Source organism: Urocampus carinirostris, chromosome 2, assembly GCF_059441175.1.
Source record: "Urocampus carinirostris isolate Australia breed hairy pipefish chromosome 2, RoL_Ucar_1.0, whole genome shotgun sequence".
Classification (NCBI taxonomy): domain Eukaryota; kingdom Metazoa; phylum Chordata; class Actinopteri; order Syngnathiformes; family Syngnathidae; genus Urocampus; species Urocampus carinirostris.
In genome coordinates this window covers 23,763,110-23,784,529 of record NC_142350.1, presented here as the reverse complement: position 1 = coordinate 23,784,529, position 21,420 = coordinate 23,763,110, and the positions used below count along the sequence as shown (strand labels likewise).

The window sequence follows — 21,420 nt, the reverse complement described above, 5'->3', positions numbered from 1 at the left end:
TTACTTTACCTTGTTTTGTTTAATTACTACGATCAACTCTCTATTTCTTCAATTAATCACCACCCTGTTCCAGCCTAGCTCCCCTCCCCCCGTGCGCGCGCGCGCACACACACACGCACGCACGCACACACACACTCTTCCCTCTATTGTGTGTAGAGTCCATCCATCTATACATGCGTCACATACGAAAATGTAAACTATTACTTACGTATTGATGCACCATTTAAAGATGCCTCCCATTGTCAGGCTATTAGAATTTTCAACAATTCAACTTTCCATGACCCTTCTGTTGGTGGGTGAAAATAAAGAACATCGAAATGAGAATATGGTGATGAGATGGCGCCGATACCCATTGAGGTTGCTCGAAGCTGGCTGACAGGGCGGAAAGAACTCCATTACATCCTTTGATTCTGTTATAATCACGCGCCACCATCACTCCTCTGCATTGCCGGGGCCCTCCCGCCAACACAGGGATTGATGCAGCGGAAGCGGCGGGCCCCTGTGACACAATAAACAATGCCGTTAACCAACAGAGCGCCGACAAAGCAGTAATCAGTTATTAATTATAGTTGGCCCTGAGCAACCGACACGATTTGTTTAATTCCCTGTAATGCCATAACAGATTATTAGAAAATATCACATTTAAATCAAGGTGCTGATCATTTAAATAGTATTCCATATTTGAGTGGTGACTGTTTTATCAATTAACAAAACATAGTTACTCTTTGTGTGTTTTTCAGATGCATCATCTAAAGATCTTCCCTCATGCGAACAAAAATGGAGGACCTTTGACCCGAGTGGCAGCTTTCGCAACATTTAGCTTTTACTACCATCTAGTGGCGAAAAATATGAACTGCTGCATTCAGAAATGGTAAAATTGCAATTTATTTGAATGTGAACCCTGCCATATATAAGTAAACTTGATTTTTTTAACTTGTTTTGGAATATTATTACACATATGAACCATATTAAAACATTTTTTTCTGTAAAAGAGTTCTGCCTATTTTAATTGCGAGAAAAAAGCGGGGTATTTTTAATCATCTCATATATTTTACATTGATTATAAAGTGTTTAAATAAATCGGAAGTCCTTTAAATAATGCATCATGAGCTAAAATTTTCTTTTAAGTCGTTTGTGTGTCCTTGAGAGAAATTCAGTCAAATAGAATAGAATATACCTTTATTGTCATTGTTACAAAATGGGTTAACATATTGTGACAACAAAATTGGGCATGACACTCCAGTTTCACACATTCACAGTGAGGTAAAAACCCAAGAAGATAAAAGAACAGAGAAGATAAGGTTATAAAACAAGGAGGATAAGGTTATAGTTATAATTTACACAAAATTTACACAAGAAATGTCGGAATGTAGGATGTTACATACAGTTGGTATCGTAAGGGTTTGTGCAATATGCATTTGGTGCAAAAATAGTCATCATAGTGCAAAAAAATAGTCAACATATGCATTTGGTGCAAAAATAGTCATCATAGTGCAAAAAAAGATAGTCAACATTGTGCAAGGTGAGCAGTAAACATAGTGCAGTCAACATTGTGCAAGAAACAGACATGAGTACCATTTAAGTTCGAATGAGGTAGTGTTTTTGCAAGAGTTTTTCAGTTTTTTGTGCGGTGTCTGTTTAGCGTGGTAATGGCTCAGGGGAAGAAACTGTCTCTGAGTCGGTTTGTTTTTGTTTTGTGTGACCTGTAGCGCTTGCCGGAAGGCAGCAGGTCAAAGAGGTGGTGGCCGGGATGAGAAAAGTCCTTGATGATGTTTTCTGCTCTGCTGAGGTAGAGAGAGCAGGCAAAGTCCTCCAGACTGGGCAGAGAGCAACCGATCAGTGCATTTTTCATAGTTTTCTGCGTTAACAGTTTTCCCCAGATTTATGCCGAGGTCCAGCTCATCTCTGAAGAGCGAGATGACACTTTGCACCGAAAAGCAATGACAACAAGATGATAAGGGAGCTATATCCGAGTCAAATCAGGAAACTTCTGCTCCCAGTTATTATGGAAACCAATTCTATTTGTTTATTATAGGGGAGTAAACACCTAGCCCAGAAAAACAGCCTGGAGAGGGATGGGTGTCACCAGACTGTACTTGTCCAAGATACACCACAGGGAGTAGTGCTTCGTCGTCCATGGCAGCTAAAGGATGCGGTGAAACATGAATGAAACATGAGTGCCCTAACACTTTTGAATGTCTGCTTCCACTAAAAAAATGACTAAAATGTTCAGCTCATTAAAGAAAACTAAAGCCTAATTTAAACGGGTGGAATACTTAAAAAAAACACACAATATATTGATTTTCTTTTTCACTTTCTAAGTCATTTACGACATTTTCAAAGAGATCTTGTCAATTAATTGTATGGCAAAATTGCGAGCAAAATAAAATTTACCTGCTTTGTAGACCAATATTCTCTTAGAAAACAGTAGCTTTATATTGATTTGTTGACTGTAGTATCACAAAATGAAAGACACATAATATATTACAACCTAGATCAAAACCCACATGTGCAGTCCGTCCGCAAACATACATTTTCATCTTCAAGGTAGTAAAACTCCTGAGTGTGCAATAAAATGCTGAATGCTTTTTACAATTTTGCAGCTCTTACCCCCACATACAGCATCTTAAATTATATTTCAAAAAGTTTTTGAAGTACAAGTTCCACAAAGTGTTACAACCTTTTTTTAGCAATTTGTATCAAAAATACCCCATTATACTGAAAGTGGTTTCCGATGATGATAGCGCAGGTCCACGGTGGCGCTAATATGATTCTCATTTCGCATAGACATTACATAAAAATGGAAATTGCAATGTATCTTCAGACTCCATAATATCCCTTTAAAATGTGTTTTATTCTATATTACAAATGCAAATCATAAAAACCAACTAACCTCTGTAGGACGAACATTTTGAGATTCTCGAGACACTTTGCTGACCCATAGGTCTGGGGTTCTTCGGGGAACAGTGATAAATGTGAAGAAAACAAAGAAAGAAAGGTCATTATAAATCTTTTTTTATTCAGACTAAAAGACCATAAAGTATCTATCTATCTACCAAGTGCATTGATACTGAATAATGCAGTCGCGTAGACATTAACGTCGTTCCACTTTTAGGCCTGTAGATGGCAGAATTGAATGACTAATCCCTCCAGAAACCTATGCGCGCGCCTGTCGTTTGTGAAAGCGCTCTGGCCTCAGATTTCTTGCTTGCCCTGCAGAGGCTCGCCCGGGTCGGAGTTCAGACATGAGGCCAATGTCAGGGTCTCATCTTAGTAAGCGGTCACTTTTTGTGCTTGTGGAAGCATTGAGAGGGTTGGCAGCCGATAAATAAACGGAAGGGGCAGCCACTCATTTTTAACTATTAAAAGCACTAAAAGGTAATCCCAAATACTTAAACGAAAATAGTGCATGTTCTCACTCTCAAAATGCATGTTCTCACTCTCAAATTCAGCATTTCTTATATCATCACAAAGCTGTTTAGTCACATCATTAGCCAATACTTTAGTGCATTTTGTGGTTGATGAATCTGCGTGGGATTTGTTTTAATTTTGTTGACATTTCCTCCTTTTTACTTCTTTCGAGCATTGCTGCCATCACCTCAGTCATACACTCTTTCTTTATTTCTCAATCAGAGAAAGGCTTACGTTTGGCCAATAACCACGACAATTTAACAGTAACCTTGCTGACCTGTTGATATGACCGCTTCAGCCTTTCCATTTTTAGCCTTCTCAGGTCTGAATTAGAAGGAAAATTCTTTTCAAAAGAGCTGTGCTCTTTAACATAATGGCGCTTCACATTTTCACTTTTTATTATAGCAACAGTCTTGAAACATATTAAGCACATTATTTTTGGATTTCCGGTTGGAAAATGGACACATACTGTATTTGTAAGTCCCTTCTTCATGAAAACGGTGGATTTTATTGTCCACCTTTTGTATTTTAGTCATCGTTGAGCACGCCATTTTTGTCGGATTAGATCTTACACTTGTTGCAGGTCAACAGACAGATTGTAAAGTGCCGGGTAGGACTCGTGGTCTTCGGTCCAGTCAAGCTTGCAGCGTTTACGCTCTCTCAGTCAATCAGTGCATCCCTGTCATAGAGATGACAGCCCATAATACCATATCACCCAGGCAACAGCCAATCAGCGCGGTCTCCCAAAGCACAACCTTCTCTTTTTTCTAAATCATCACAAATATGTTGCGACACAAACCTCTATTTTTTATTTACAGTCTATGTAGATGCATTCTGTGTGTGCTTTAAATAATAAAAATGCAGTGTTCTCGTTTGCCTGTGTCCCTGCGTCCTAGACGCATTATTTTTGCTGGGGACGCATTCTGTCAAATCAACGTGCATCCCCGGGACGCAACTTTTTTGACACAAAATTGTCATTATTACCCGATACTTTTTTTAACAAAGATTTACCGCACTCAATTATTCGTCAGGCAGATACGCCATTGTTGTCTTGGTCTCGCGGTTCGAGTTTTCATCTGCACGCCGATCTCGGAAAACAAGATTACGTCATTGTTGTGGTGGAAGTCCGTCTCTTTTTAGAGAACCGGCTTTTTTGGCTTAACTCATTAAAGAGAGCCGGCTCTCAAACGGCTCACTTGCTTTGATGCATTATATTACGAATTATGATGTTGTATAAATAAGTTAAGAAAAAAAGGAAGTACAAAAGGGGAAAATGAAAAAAAGACAGGTTTGTGGTTATCCCTTTAATCAGTATATTACCAACAATAATTTAATGCAGAAAATGAATTAATAATTTGAATAAGAAAATGTATTATTCTACTTAATTGTATTTGCCGTACATTTTCCTTCTACAGTGAACGTCCAAGCTATTTTATTTTGAACTTTTTTTTTTATGATAAACCTCATTCATGTCGAGCAACTTAGTGTCTCACAATAAAATGTTCATTAACAATACCGTAAATTCCGGACTATAAGCCACTACTTTTTTCCCAAACTTTCAACCCTGCGGCTTATTCAGTGATGCGGCCAATTTATGTAATTTTTCTAACGGCCGCCAGCGGCGCTCGAGTACAAAAGGTAAGATTTACACCGGTGGAATATATGCGCCGAGGAAGACTGCAACTTCTTGGCTTGTGCATAAATTAAATGAGCGTAAACATACCCTCATCATGCAAAATGCAAAAAGAAAGGCACATCAAAAAATCCATTATCACCAACAGGTTCCGAAAAGCCGGTCTGCTGCGTGACGGTGAGGAAGGCACAGAATCAAGAGTGGATGAGAGTTCCAGCGTCGGTGACAGCGCGAGTGAGGCTGCGGGAGCATGGTACAACGTCTATATGACAAAGTTTCTTTCCGACACAGAGGAAGACGACTTTGATGGCTTCAGTTCTAAGTAGGAAGATGAGGACGGTTTACTGTGATTTTTTCAAGTACAGTATGTTTTTTTAACAGACCCCTTTACTGTGTTGCGAGTGTGTTGCTAGCGTGTTGCTACCATTAACTGCCCTGTCACAGGCACCGTTTGGGATGAAAGTTATATTATTATTAAAGCTTTGAAAACTCTCTCGGTGTACTGTCTTTCTTTGTAAATATGTGTAACCATGTATAATATGTATTTCCAACTGTATATTTTTGTAATGTATTTATTTGTACTTATTTTAGAAACTTATTCTGATGTGTTTTGCACGGGCGAATGAGAAAGAAGGGGCGGAGCAAACGCGGACTGACGGGAAGTGGAGTAAAGGTGAGACGTGTTTGTGGACGCGGCGGACAATAGTAGATATATATATTTTCCCACCCTTACCTTTGGAAATACACTTTTTTCCTTGGATTACTTTCAACGGCACCCGGACTCTGCAGGTCTGATTAAAACCTTGAGTACCGGTATCATTTTCCGTTCATTTTGCTGGCTGTGATTTTTGAACAGTGTACTTTAATAAAGGACATTCAGTTTCAATCGATATTAAACGCCCACAAGGGAACTGTATGAGGTGGAGCCGGAGGAGGTCGGGGAAGAAAAAAATCTGATCCCTTGTGGGCAGGGAAGTAAGAGACCCTCCGATAGCGGGTGGGCCAGAGGACCTAACCCAGAAAAAAGGGTAAGACCTGGAACCACAGACAGAGAGTCAGAGGATTCCAGAGTTTTCCCCGGTGGGTCTCCAAATGAGGTACCGTTCCTAAGTGGTGCTTAAGTGGGCGGCAGTGGCTCAGGAGGTAGAGCGCTCGTCTTGGGATCAAGAGATCGCAGTTCGAATCCCGGCTCCTTCTTGTTAAATGTCGAAGTGTCCTTGGGTAAGACACAGAACAATAATACCCCGATTAAGCAGGTTAGCGCCTTACATGGCTACACGGCCGCTACTGGGAAATGTGAAGCACACTGTAAAGCGCTTTGGGAAGTCTTGACTTGAAAAGCGCTATATAAATGCAGTTTGTCAAGGACTGGCTTACTCTCACCGCCATCAAAGACGTCATCTGGACCACCAGAAACCTGCTGGTAAGGAGGTGCAGGCAGATCCCCCCGTGGCTGTGCTCCGAACGGCTGCAGATACCATACAATCTGCGAGCGGCAAGCCTAGGACGCAGCCATAAAGAAGAATCGTCTGCACCCACCTGGAGGAGAGAACCGGGGGTCCCGGCAGCAACGGCATGGTTATTTGGGTGGTTGTGGAAGGTAGAAGTAAGAAGGGAGAGGACCCATCTAAGCATCCCGGGCAGAGGACTGGAGGATACTGCTTGGGAGGGTGGGATGGCATCCCACTTGAGAAGACAAAGCTATGCCCTTGCACAATAGTATTGCCCTTTACACATTGGTTAACTGCTGTTAAAAGTGTCGATAAAAATTGTTCAAACATCATATTGTTAGAATATGATATAATGAAATTGCGAATGTATTTAATTGCTGTTAAAAGTGTCGATAAAAACTCATAATGTCGGGATATGATATAATGAAATTGTGTGTTTAATTGCTGTTAAAAATGTCGGAAAAATTTGTTAAAACGTCATATTGTCAGATATAACGAAATTGTGAATATGCTTAATTGCTGTTAAAATTGTCGAGAAAAATTGATTAAACCTCACATTGTTTATTTGCTGTTAATAGTATCAATAAAATTGTTCAAACCAAAACAATTCAGTTTAAATCGCGGGACTTAAAGTCGGATTTGGGTTAATTTTGTGTTTGTGTTACATTTTTCAATGTGGGCGCATGCGGGTTATATACAGGTGCGGCTTGTGTAAGTACAAAATCGGGTTTCCTCTTAAAATGTGGTGGGTGTGGCTTATAATCAGGTGCGCTCTATAGTCCGGAATTTACGGTATATGATATAAGGAAACACATGTACAATATAACATGTTAAACTACATAAACACGTTTGAAAAATATTTTGGTGTAAGATTTTATTGTATTTTGTAAGGGAAAATATGACAGTTTGTAAGTGCATGGAGCCGTGGAGGTTGACAGGTATGAGTATGCCTCTGAAAAAAGTTAGTATTAGTTGAAAATCAACACAAAATTGGTCATTTCTTCAGTGTCAGTAATAAGTCGAAACATAATGCAGAAAGTGATAACAACGGCAATAATTCCGGCAGGAAAAAACGGCAGATAAATTCTTCGGAAGATCGCGGAGGCAAGGAAAACTTGTGTGTTGAAGCCAACGATTCGATCAAAGAAAATAAACAAAAGAATATAGATTAATATAAAACATGCATTTCAGGTGAATTGGCCGGTCTAAATTGTCCCTAGGTGTGAATGAGCGAGCGAGTGAGTTGTCTGTCCCCGTGTGCCCTGCGATTGGCTGGCAACCAGTTCAGGGTGTCCCCTGCCCACTGCCTGGAGATGGATGGGATGGGCTCCAGCCCCCTGCGACCCTAATGAGGATAAGCGGTACGGCTAATGAGATGAGATGAGATAATTATTTCAGCAATATTATTTTGTATAATGTAAAATATTGTTGTGAACTGAAAAATCTTCAAGTGATAACTGATTTGTATTACTAATAAACTGTGATGATTAAAACTGAATGAATATATAGATTTTTATTATATATTTGTCACCGATTTACAATTTCAACCTCGATAACACTAAATTTTGGGGACCCATAGATCTCTGTTGGGACCCATAGATTTTTTAGCATGCGAGTCCCCGGGACCCATCACTTTTCAGAAGTAAAATGAACACTGAAAATGTCATATTTATTTTCCAAAGAGTAGCTGTTGTATACTAAATCCCACTTAGTTTGACCTGAAACCCAAACTGCATTCTGTTATTACACTTGAAGCTACCTCTAGAGACACATTCACACACACACGCTTCTATCCAAGGGTTTACTTTGTCCTTGTAGTGCAAAGATGAACCTGAAGGATAATGGCCAACAAGGAGCACTCTCTATAATTATTATGACCTATTTGGAATGACTTATTCCAGGGTTTACCCATATTAATCACGCCTCAGCATCATTTCCATATATTGGGAATGATAAAATTGAATCTTTGAACATTTAGGCCGAGGTTGTTTGAGCCACACAGTATTTGGATTGCTGGGAATGAATTACGAAGGCAGGCTGTTAGAAATCAGTGGCAAAACTACTTTTGCATTTTTTTGATGAGGTGTTTTTGCAGGCAGCATGAAAAGCAATGGCTAAATTGATTTGTATTGAAATTATTGATAGAAAAACTCAATGAATAAGCCACTGCTGACATTTTTGTACTAGTACAGCTAGAATAATGCAAAACTTATTTATTCCGTTTGAAGATTATTGTTAAACTTGATAACAATGCGCACGTTTCCACGGTTGAAATTCAGAAGACATTGTTTTTTGAGCTGACAGTGACTCTTAGATTCACTCTTATTGTTGCTGCTAATGTTATTGCACTACTTTTCATTGCACTGTTAGGATGCACTATATTGTCAATGCACTATTACCATAAATTGGGCCAGTTTCTAAGCCCTACATTGTAATTTTTTTTTGCTGTTCCATTCTGACAGTCTTTTGTCTTATTTGTCTCTTAAGTCTTTATTACATGTTTCCTTGGAGTGCCAAGTCTAATTTGGTTGCATACGTTACCACATTGATATCAATGACAATAAAGACTATTCTATTCTATTCATTGGATCATTAAGGCATTAATTTGGCCTTGTAAATACATTTGAATATGAATCCCTGGACCAAATTTGACTTTAGCATGTCAAGTTCCTTCCTCTGCCAAGTGTTTGTGGTTGCCCAATTGCATTTAGTAAATACAGGCCTTTTTCTAAAATAAATATTTTAATCATAGTAATATAAATATGAGAGTAAGATAAAACATTTAATTTAGAACTTGAGAAAGATGCCTGCCGTGCTAACATTTATCCAGTAGTTGGCAGCAGAAGACTGAAGCTGGTTGCTTGAGCAGGCCTCTAGTTGAGCATGGTAACCCCTAAGGCTAAGTTGATAGTATCTAATGAATTTATGTACCTAATAATAGTCATCATCATCATTATTTTATGTGTATAATCATTATTGAGATTTTTACCAATTTTGTTATATTATTTATTAATAAAATATAATTTAAAATATAATGAAAATTATATTGAAAGAACACAAAGAAAAAGAAAAGCACAAGACACAAAAGCCTGCACTCAAGTGTCACGAGTTCACAAGCCAGACAGCACTTCCTGCTCAACAGACAGATACACACGAGCACAAACTCACACTAGCACATACACCATGGCTGGCCAGAGAGCCTTCACCAGATGGAGGTGCTGACATAAACAGCTGATAACTGTTTCCCACCCCATCATTCCTGCACACAAACTGAAGATGGTCTCACATACACATATATGAACTCACATAACCATGCACACACACCTCATGTTATCAGCGGTCATCGGTCCCGGCTTGCGTCACATTCCTGTCCCCTTATCAGCACCTCCTTGGCCTGAGCTGTACTGCTCGTCCTCCTAAGAGCAACGCAGACAAGAAGAGTGGGCGAGTATTTGCGTGTGTGGAGGGCTGGTTGGAGCAAAACGTGTGGAAAGACATCAGGGGTGCAGAGGGCAGTAGACGGGCGTCCAGCGTGGCAAGGGCGACAATGGGACGACTTGAGAGGTAGCGCAGTGTGAAAGTGTTGGCAGGAAAGATAAAGGCTTGACATCAGGCAATGGTTGCAATTGAGCTTTACTGCAACATTCAAAAAGAAAAAAACATGAGCCTAATCATGGTGTTGATCTAACCACAGTTAGATTCGAGCAAATTTAGTACAATCAATAAAAGAATGGAAAAAATGTCCTTTTCTCTAACAAAACATTATTTCATTGCCCTTTCTGCAGCATATATTTCGGTACAGGTTGGTGCTTTTCAACATGTTGTGACACTACGTGGTACTACACTGACGAACAAGCTGGCAGAGATAGGAAGCTGCATTGTCACTGTCATAGACATCGTGAACAATTTTACATATTACCTACAGGTATGTTTATTGTTGCTATTGACTGCATTTTGTGTATTGTTACCTGACAACATCTATTGTAGCCTGGCCATCCTGAAAAGGAGGTTACCTCTTGTGTGACCCCTTCTCAAGGTTTATTACCTTCCTCATGCTGAGGTTTTTGAGTTTTTCCTTGCCCCCATGTTGGTTTTGGATCAGGGGGTGGTGTAATTGTGGCCTGTGCAGTCCTTTGAGACATTTTGTGATTAAGGGCTATACAAATAAATCTGACGTGACTAGACGAAGATGAAACCTGCATTACCTGTAATACTCATAAGACATGATTATTTGAAAATGTGAATCCAAAATCTAGATAAATAAATGGCGGCAGGTTTAAGCGAGAGTTTTCTTGGCTCTCTCAAGATCTCGATTCCCCCACACAGCTTTATCCATGTTTTTCGAACTGTCTCTTGACGGTTTTAACATAATAAATCGCCCACGTTATACTGCAGTCAGCTTATGCTTCATCTGGGATAAGCTCCTGCTCACCCTTGACCCAAATGAGGACAAGTGTTATGGAAAGTTGATGGATGGATGGATGGATGGTGTGAAATCATAAATTAACTATATTAAAAAAAAACATGTGGCGGCACAAAACCTGGAGTCCTGTACTTGCTATTGGGTTCAAAGTAGAGTTTGGTTTTCAATTTCTTATTGGAGTTGTGGTTCCAACTACACTCTTAGAGGAGTTAGGGAAAACATGTAATTGGTGGACTGGACTGAAACAAATACAAAAAAATAATTGTGATTTTCAGACCAGTGTTGCAATTTCACTGCAATTTTTTATTTTAAAAGGAAAGTGCATTTTCTGATCCGGATTTATATTTGCACCAAGGCAATAAACAATAATAATATAATCCAAACGATCCTAACTGACCAAAAAAGCCAAAAATATGATAAAATGCAATGTTTCATAAAAGTAAACTGATATATCTGTCAATTAGCTTAATCACCAATTCAAAAATCGAGCAATTATCTCAACTGAATTATTCAAATATGATATTGATTTCTCGACTTTTGGGGAACAAGATGCATAAAGTAAGTCAAGACTCATAAAGTGTCTGCTCCACACTGCAGATTTCTATTGCAATTGGACAAGTCTTTGGATCCTACAAGGTGCAGTATCTACAGATACTCTATTTCATGCACCCACTCTTATTTTATGAGCATTTAGCTATCATATGTGCCTACACACTCAATTAAATTTCTGTCCCTGCCGCAATTCTGGAGATTAATCTGACTGTCCTCCATCCTACCTCTTAAAACCTCCCCATTCCCTCTGGAAAAAAGAAAGCTTGCTTCCTCACTCATCTTGATGTCTAATTCCGCCCACCCCCCTTCCCTGACGCCACATGATTGGAATTTGCTTGCGAGTAATCATATGCACATAGGAGGCACTCGGACAACATTTGCCTAAGGCTGCGCGTTGCTAATCGATACGTGGTCTTAAGTTTATCTGATTTTTATCAACGGGTCAGACAGGGGGGCAGGTCGATGTGCCGTGCCCGCGTCAAGTTGACCTTTTCAGGGGCGGCGGTGAGAGAGCTCCCCCCATCCCCTCCAGAGACACCGCGGTCCCCTGTCACTTGCTGACTGGCACGAGTCTGTTGCGCTCAACGACAAAGTCTGAGGAGACGTCTATATCAGCGGCCCGCCTGGCTGACAGGGCCCGGCTGTTGTATTTATAAACTGTCCTTTGGTCGTGACACTTTGCCGATGATCGCACCTTAATTTATGCAGACAAATCTCCTCGGTGCAAAAATGAAAGCTAATAGAGTCATTAGTTGCTAATTCAAGCTGGGATACCTTGTATAAATTGGCTTACTTTCTAAAGCCGTCCCCAGATGATACCCACGCAACACACGTACGACTCAGGCAAACACACACATTAAGGCATACATATTACTTGGCTGGCTAAACAATTGAGAGTGTATTTTTTGTTTAATTGTGTGTGAGATAAATGTGTGGGTTTTCATGTCCGCCCTTCAGTCGTTGCTCCACAGATGTTACACAAAGGACTAACTCATATTCACATATGTCGCCATCCAAAAGGTGTTAACGTCTCGTTATTGTGCCGCTTGATGGCCGATTATGACATGAAATGTTTATAAACATTGATCAGTGACAGCGGCCACAAAATGAGCACTGTTTTTATCCTTGCTGGCCTCTGCTTAACGGCATGCTTATGGATGCACAATGATCTCCAATACGAATGCAACAGGGAGAGCTACACAGGCGGCATATCAAAGACGAGCACACACAAGCACAAATTCAAGCACATAAACAAATGTACACACACCATTACTTTTAACACGCTACAGGCATTATTCAATATATATATATACAGTGCATCCGGAAAGTATTCACAGCGCTTTACTTTTTCCACATTTTGTTATGTTACAGCCTCATTCCAAATTGTATTAATTTAATCTCTTATCTCAAAATTCTACACAAAATATTTCATTATGACAATGTGAAAACGTTTTTTTTTTTACTTTTTTTGAATTTATTAAAAATAGAAAACTAAGAAATCACATTTACATAAGTATTCACAGCCTTTGCTTAATACTTTGTTGATCCACCTTTGGCAGCAAATACAGCCTGAAGGCTTTTTGAATATGATCCCACAAGTTTAGCACACCTATCTTTAGGCAGTTTTGCCCATGCTTCTTTGCAATAAGTCTCAAGCTCAATCAGGTTGGATGGGAGACGTTTGTGCACAGCCAATGTTAGATCTCTCCAGAGATGTTCGATCGGATTCAAGTCTGGACTCTGGCTGGGCTACTCCAGGACATTCACGGAGTGGTTCTGAAGCCAATCTTTTGAGATCTTGGCTGTGTGCTTTGGGTCGTTGTCCTGCTGAAAAATGAACCTTCGCCCCAGCCTGATGTCAAGAGCGTTCTGGATTAGGTTTTCATCCAGGATATCTATATACTGGACTGTCTCAGAAAATTAGAATATTGTGATAAAGTTCTTTATTTTCTGTAATGCAATTAAAAAAACAAAAATGTCATACATTCTGGATTCATTACACATCAACTGAACTATTTCAAGCCTTTTATTATTTGAATATTGCTGATTTTGGCTTACAGCTGAAAAAAACTCAAAAATCCTATCTCAAAATATTAGAATACTTCCTCAGACCAAGTAAAAAAAATAATTTTATAACAGCAAAACTAAATCAAACATTTGAAAATGTCTATTGATGCACTCAGTACTTGGTTGGGAATCCTTTTGCACGGATTACTGCATCAATCCGGCGTGGCATGGAGGCAATCAGCCTGTGGCATTGCTGAGGTGTTATTGATGCCCAGGATGCTTCGATAGCGGCCTACAGCTCATTTGCATTTGTAGGTCTGGTGTCTTTCATCTTCTTCTTAACTATACCCCACAAATTCTCGATGGGGTTCAGGTCAGGGGAATTAGCAGGCCAATCAAGGACAGTGATGCCATGGTCAGTGCACCAGTTACTGGTGGGTTTGGCACTGTGGGCAGGTGCCAGATCATGCTGGAAAATGAAATCCTCATCTCCATAGAGCTTTTCAGCAGATGGAAGCATGTAGTGCTCAAAAATCTTTTGGTACACAGTTGCATTTACTCTGGACTTGATGAAACACAGTGGACCAACACCAGCAGCTGACATGGCTCCCCAAACCATTGCTGACTGTGGGAACTTCACACTGGATTTCAAGCAACTTGGATTTTGCTCTTCTCCAGCCTTTCTCCAGACTCTGGCGCCTTGACTTCCAAATGAAATGCAAAACTTGCTTTCGTCTGAAAAGAGGACTTTGGACCACTCTGCAACTGTCCAGTGCTTCTTCTCCATAGCCCAAGTCAGACGCTTCTTCCGTTGTCTTGAGTTCAGAAGTGGCTTCACCATGGGAATACGGCTATTGTAGCCCATTTCCCGGACACGTCTGTGAACTGTGGCTTTTGATACCTGGACTCCAGCTTCAGCCCACTGTCTTTGAAGCTCCCTCAAATTCTGGAAGCGGCTCTTCTTCACAATTTTGTTAAGGCTGCGGTCATCTCTCTTGGTTGTGCAGCGTTTCCGGCCACATTTTTCCCTTCCAACAGACTTTTTGTGGATATGCTTTGAAACTGCACTCTGTGAACAGCCTGCTCTTTGAGAAATTTCTTTTTGTGTCTTACCCTCCTGATGGAGGGTATCAATGATGGTCCTCTGGACAGCAGTCAGATCAGCAGTGATTTAGTTTACTGAACCAAGCTGAGTGTTTTTAAGGCTCAGGAAACCCTCGCAAGGTGTTTCGAGTTAATTAGATGATTCAGGTGATTAGTTGAATAGCCTACTTGTATACTTTTTCATGATATTCTAATATTTTGAGATAGGATTTTTGAGTTTTCTTAAGCTGTAAGCCAAATTCAGCAATATTAAAATAATAAAAGGCTTGAAATAGTTCAGTTGATGTGTAATGAATCCAGAATGTATGACATTTTTGTTTTTTTAATTGCATTACAGAAAATAAAGAAGTTTATCACAATATTCAAATTTTCTGAGACAGTCCAGTATTGCTGCATTCATTTTTCCTTCTATCCTGACTAGTCTGCCAGTTCCTGCTGCTGAAAAACATCCCCACAGCATGATGCTGCCACCACCATGCTTCACTGTAGAGATGGTATTGGCCTGGTGATGAGCGGTGCCTGGTTTCCTCCAAACATGGCGCCTGGCATTCACACCAAAGAGTTCAATCTTTGTCTCATCAGACCAGAGAATTTTGTTTCTCATGGTCTGAGAGTCATTCAGGGGCTTTTTGGCAAATTCCAGACGGGCTTCCATGTTCCTTTTACTAAGGAGTGGCTTTCGTCTTGCCACTCTACCATACAAGCCTGATTGGTGGATTGCTGCAGAGATGGTTGTCCTTCTGGAAGGCTCTCCTCTCTCCACAGAGGAACGCTGGAGCTCTGACAGAGTGACCATCGGGTTCTTGATCACCTCCCTGACTAAGGCCCTTCTTCCCCGATCGCTCAGTTTAGAAGGCCGGCCAGCTCTAGGAAGAGTCCTGGTGGTTCCAAATGTCTTCCATTTACGAATAATGGAGGCCACTGTGCTCATTGGGACCTTCAAAGCAGCAGAAATTTTTCTGTATCCTTCCCCAGATTTGTGCCTCAAGACAATCCTGTCTCGCAGGTCTACACAGTTCTTTTGACTTCATGCTTGGTGTTTGTGCTCTGACATGCACACTCAACTGTGGGACCTTATATAGACAGGTGTGTGCCTTTCCAAATCATGTCCAATCAACTGAATTCACTGCAGGTGGACTCCAATTAAGCTGTAGAAAGATCTCAAGGATGATCAGTGGAAAGAAGATGCACCTGAGCTCAATTTTGAGCTTCATGGCAAAGGCTGTGAATACTTATTTAAATGTGATTTCTTAGTTTTCTATTTTTAATAAATTCAAAAAAAGTAAAAAAAAAAACTTTTTAACATTGTCATAATGAAATATTTTGTGTAGAATTTTGAGATAAGAGATTAAATTAATACAATTTGGAATGAGGCTGTAACATAACAAAATGTGGAAAAAGTGAAGCGCTGTGAATACTTTCCGGATGCACTGTGTATATATATATATATATATATATATATATATATATATATATTAGGTCGGATCCCTTAACCACTATACGTAGGGACACCCTTTCCCATGGTGTCTTGGGCAAGTACAACCTGGTGGTGCCCATCCCTCTCCACGCCAATATATTAGGTTACTCATCTTTGATATACTTGAATGTACATTTCTTTTACACTAAAAAACATTTTTTTACGTCAGTAGCAGAAAACTTTGCTCACATAGTATAACATTTATTAGTTTAGGGTATTTCTAACGTGTTTCTTTAGTAAAACAGATAATGATTGAAATAAAAGAAGAAATCTAATAAAGCAAATGCTTGATAAAGAAAAAAAATAAATCATGTAAATTGTCCCTTCTTGCAGATCTTTTGCTCAGATTTAGCATTTTTCTAATCCGTACCATTTATGGCTCTTATATAAGTAGATATATATTAATGGTGAAATACAACAACTTTTGTATTAGTCGACCGATTACCGGGCTGGCCAATTATCGGCACCAATATTTGGATAAGCGACCGAGGGCGGAGCCACTGAAGCAAGAGGCCCACTCCGCACTGTCGACAGTCACAGACTGTGGACTGTAGTTAGTTAGGGCTGTCGCAAATATTTTTCACATTCGCATTTATTGTCTTTTTTTCTCCCCAACACTCTTTGTGACTAGCGTGGACTGAAATGTCGAGGAAATGTCGTCAACATTGAATTGAATTTAAAATCTGACTATTATTATTTTACTTGAATTTATGACAAATATCCCTTGTGTCTTTTTACATTATTAATTAAGAATTAACAAAAACAGTTTTACCGTAAAAGCTTTCTGGTCAGTTTGGATGGTCTATGAATATTCATATTAAAGCTGTCAAACGTTTACACAAAGATGGTATGGATTTTTCAATGGACTGAGGTTTGCTGATCGTGGCTGAAAGCATTATGTATCAGCCAAGTTATGACGTGAAATTTTCCATGCAGTTAAGTGTCAAACCAAAGTCGGACCGGCAGTTATGACAAACCCTGACGGTCATACAGGAAGACTGTGCCAGCGCTAGAGGGTTAAGATCCGAAAGTGCCGCTTGTTTTCCCTGGAAAGGCTCAGGGTGCTGACAGCTTATCCAGGAAAGGTTCCACGCAGCAGGCAGCAGATGGAAAAGGAAAAATCTATTTTCTTACCCACAGTACAAGTCAAATATGGGAAGACCTAAAGCAACTCCCCATGTAGATAGTAAATCTTTCATATTGGTAACAATGTGTAGGAGCCAATCTGGAAAACAATAAGAGGCTTTGCATTTTCACAAAGTTAACTATGCTCAGATTGACTTTAAGAGCAAGACAACTCAGTGGACCTGCCAAGGAAAGATAATGAAGTGGAATACAAATGGACCACATTCATTATATAAATTGTCAAATGTTCTCAAATTTTAACGCCGTCCATACATCTTGCAGCTTCATTACGGATCAATGAGGTGTCATCCACATCAGTAGCCTCGCTGTCATAGTCAGCCTAATCAAGATGTTACCTGCATGTGAATTTAGGCTCTTGGCAGTTGCCATGGACACAAACAAACAAAGTAATTGACACTCTGAATTTCTACATGAATTAACTAAGCAAACATTGCAAAAGTTTACTTTTGTAAAACCAAACACAAAGAGACTTTAGGTTTCATGTCAAACATTAAGGACGAAATTGTCAAAAAAATTGGAAAAATATGGATTGGATTGTAAAATGCCTGTCCACTTTTGCCGGACAGCTGACAAGAGAATCTGCACTCGAGCGCATCTCCTAGTTTATTTGTTTGATTAATCTGCACCACAACGGGCCGTGGCCTCCTTCTGTCATGCTCCTCCTTCAAGAGTTTATTTTAGCAGGTTGGTAAGTGGCCTCATAATGTCACTGTAATACTGGGTCAGGCTTTCTCCAACGCTGTGGTGAGGCAAGCGGCCCGTTAGGAAGGATAGACAAAAGAAATTACACATGATACATACAGTTATGACTATGCAAGTGATTTGGAAATCGATTTGAGATAAGACAGAAGACGCTCAATCTTGGACCGAAAGTGGAAACAATTGGCCCTTGTGCGTCAAAAACAGCCATCATGCATCTTATAGCCAGACAGGCGCGGACTAAACATTTTGCAACCAAAGACAAAGATAAAGCTTTGTTGCATATTCAGGGAAAATATCTCACAGTGTGTCCGCTTCTTGCTAATGCTTTGAATAATGGACATGGAACACCCAAATATAAAAACAGCATGAAATTACACTCAATGACAGCACGGATGTTATTACCAATAAGGCACAAAATATTACTCCTTAGGCAAGACACTGAACCCGATGCACCAGACAGGCAGATAAGCGCATTGCATGGCTGCCTCTGGCTATTGGTGTGAGTATGTGTGTATAGAATAGAATAGAATATACCTTTATTGTCATTGTTACAAAATGGGTTAACATATTGTGACAACGAAATTGGGCATGACACTCCAGTTTTACACATTCACAGTGAGGTATGAGCCAAGAAGATAAAGGAACAGAGAAGATAAGGTTATAAAACAAGGGGGATAAGGCTATAGTTATCATTGACATGGTATTTACACAAGAAATGTCGGCATGTGGGATGTTACATACAGTGTTGTCGTGATACCGTTGGTATCGTAAGGGTTGTGCAATATTGCATTTGGTGCAAAGTCATCATAGTGCAAAAAATAGTCAGCATATGCATTGGTGCAAACATAGACAACATAGTGCAGAAAAAGGAAATGGTCAGACATTGTGCAAGGTGAGCAGTAAACGTAGTGCAGTCGACATGTGCAAGAACATAGACATTAGTACCATTATATTCGTATGAGGTAGTGTTGGCACAAGTTTTCAGGTTTTTTGTGCTGTGTCTGTTTTGAGCAGTGAACAAACATAGTGCAGACAGCATGTACGTGAGTACCATTTTACATTCGTGTGAGGTAGTTTTTTGCAACAGTTTTCAGTTTTTTTGTGCGGTGTCTGTTTAGGGTGGTAATGGCTGTGGGGAAGAAGCTGTCTCTGAGTCTGTTTGTTTTTGCTTTGTGTGACCTGTAGCGCTTGCCGGAAGGCAGCAGGTCGAAGAGGTGGTGGCCGGGGTGAGAAAAGTCCATGATGATGTTTTCTGCTCTGCTGAGGTAGCGAGAGCAGGCAATGTCCTCCAGACTGGGCAGAGAGCAGCCGACGATTCTCTGGGCTGTTTTGATGATCCTCTGGAGCTTTTTCCTGTCTGCTGCTGTGCACCCAGCATACCACACCGTGATGCAGTATGTTAGGATGCTCTCCACTGTGGCTTTGTAGAAGGACACCTGCAGCTGCTGTTTTAGGTTATTTTTCCTGAGCAATCTCAGGAAGTGCAGTCGCTGCTGGGCCTTCCCTACCACCGCTCTGGTGTTTGCAGACCAGGAGAGGTCGTCGGATATGTGCACACCCAGAAATTTGAAAGAGTGGACTCTCTCTACACAGTCTCCTTTTATGGTGAGTGGTGCTGGATTCCTGCCATTCCTTCTGAAATCCAGAATCAGTTCTTTTGTTTTTGTGGTGTTCAATATGAGGTGGTTTTCCGAACACCACGTTGAAAGTGACTCCACCTCATCCCTGTATGCCGCCTCGTCCCCTTCAGAGATGAGGCCGATCAAGCTGGTATCGTCAGCGAACTTAATTATAGTATTTGTGGGGTGGGTCGGTGAGCAGTCGGAGCTGTAGAGGGTGAAAAGCAGGGGGCTCAGTGCACAACCTTGGGGGGAGCCAGTGTTCAGTGTTAGGGTGGGAGAGACGTGGGTACCGAGTTTCACCGACTGTGGGCGGTTGGAGAGGAAGTCCATTATCCAGTGGCAGATGGAGGGAGAGAGTCCTAGGTGTGCAAGTTTCTCCACCAGGATCTCCGGGATAATGGTGTTGAAGGCTGAGCTGAAGTCCAGAAAGAGCATTCTGACGTAGCTCCCCCGGTGGTCCAGGTGTTTCAGCACGGTGTGAAGTGCTGTGTTTATGGCGTCGTCAGTGGAGCGGTTTGCCCTGTAGGCAAACTGGTGGGGGTCCAGTGTGAGTGGCAGGGAGTTTTTGATGTGCCGGGACACTAACCTCTCGAAGCACTTCATGACCACAGGCGTAAGAGCTACAGGCCTGTAGTCGTTGAGGCTTTCCACTGCTGACTTTTTGGGGATGGGAATGATGGTGGAGGTTTTGAGGCAAGGTGGGACGGTCGCCTGTGACAGGGACCGGTTGAAGATGGTGGTGAAGACCCCAGCCAGCGGATTGGAACAGTCCCTGAGTACCCTCCCTGGTACTCCATCCGGGCCAGTTGCCTTCCTGGGGTTTATGGTATTCAGCGCACGCCTAACTTCGTGCTCCTGAAATGTGAGAGAGTTGCTGCTGGTTGTTGGTAGGTGTGATGTGGCTGTTTGTGGCCTACCAGCTTCAAAGCGAGCGAAGAACTGATTAAGGTCCTCAGCTAGTGAAGCCTCAGCCTCAACAGCTGCCAGGTTGTGGCCTCTGAAGTTGGTGATGTGTTGGAGGCCCTGCCACATCCTCCTCGGGTCATTTCCAGCGAAGAGGTGCTCGATCCTCCTTGTGTAGGCTGCTTTTGCTTCCTTGATGCCTCTCTTCAGGTCAGCCCTGGCCACCCCGTAAAGAGCCTTGTCTCCAGACCTGAAGGCGGTGTTGCGGTGTTTGAGGAGGGTGCGCACCTCGCTGGACATCCAGGGTTTTTGATTTGGGTAGTTTTTGATTTTTTTATATACTGTGACTTCATCCGTGCAGTAACGGATGTAGGATAAAACCGTGTCAGTGAATTTCTGGAGGTCATGGTGTTCAAATACCTCCCAGCAAGTTTGATCAAAACAGTCCTGCAGCTTGGAGAGGGCTCCCTCAGGCCACGTTTGTATTGTCCTCGTTACAGGTTTTGTTTTCCTTCGGATGGGGGTGTATGAGGGGGTAAGGGATAGGCATAGGTGATCCGAATTTACTAGGTGGGGGAGGGGGGAAGCTTTGTATGCGTTTCTGAGGTTGCTGTAAACGCGGTCCAAAGTTTTTTCACCCCTTGTTGCACAGTTCACATATTGATAGAATTTTGGAAGAACAGTCCTTAAACATGCCTTATTAAAGTCGCCAGCGATAATGAAAGCTCCGTCGGGGTGTGCAAGCTGTTGGATGTTTATAGCGGCGAGTAGAAGGTTTAGCGCTGTGCTAGCGTTAGCATCCGGAGGAATGTAAACAGCTATCACAATGAGCACAGTTAGCTCTCGCGGTATATAGAATGGTCTACACGATACCGCCAGAAACTCTAGATCGGGCGAGCAGTGTGCATCAATAATTCTGCTGTTATTGCACCACGCATTATGTACGTAAATGCATAGTCCCCCACCTCTTTTTTTGCCGGAGTCTTCGT

At 41.2% G+C, this 21,420-nt stretch overlaps 1 protein-coding gene and 1 long non-coding RNA gene across 16 annotated transcripts in view; one reads left to right on the top strand and one right to left on the bottom strand.

The window, feature by feature from the left end:
- Window positions 1-1,230: 1,230 nt before the first annotated feature.
- The window catches only part of LOC148371427 (uncharacterized), a 60,745-nt gene continuing 40,555 nt past the window's right edge, over window positions 1,231-21,420 (bottom strand). For 3 of the 15 annotated variants that reach the window (XR_015849811.1, XR_015849810.1, XM_088329488.1), the window contains 5 exons: window positions 9,820-9,911; window positions 6,428-6,583; window positions 6,146-6,260; window positions 2,894-2,954; window positions 1,231-2,143 (listed from right to left, as the gene is read on the bottom strand). The gene's annotated coding sequence lies outside the window, so the exon portion shown is untranslated. Of the gene's footprint in view, window positions 2,144-2,893; window positions 4,091-6,145; window positions 6,261-6,421; window positions 6,584-9,663; window positions 9,755-9,819; window positions 10,132-21,420 lie in introns of all 15 variants that reach the window. The other 12 variants (XM_088329487.1, XM_088329500.1, XM_088329494.1 and 9 more) reach the window with 11 other exon arrangements.
- The window catches only part of LOC148371428 (uncharacterized), a 45,627-nt gene continuing 34,128 nt past the window's right edge, over window positions 9,922-21,420 (top strand). Inside the window, exons 1-2 of the long non-coding RNA XR_015849812.1 lie at window positions 9,922-10,059; window positions 10,281-10,420. This is a non-coding gene — a long non-coding RNA (uncharacterized LOC148371428). The remainder of the gene's footprint in view (window positions 10,060-10,280; window positions 10,421-21,420) is intronic.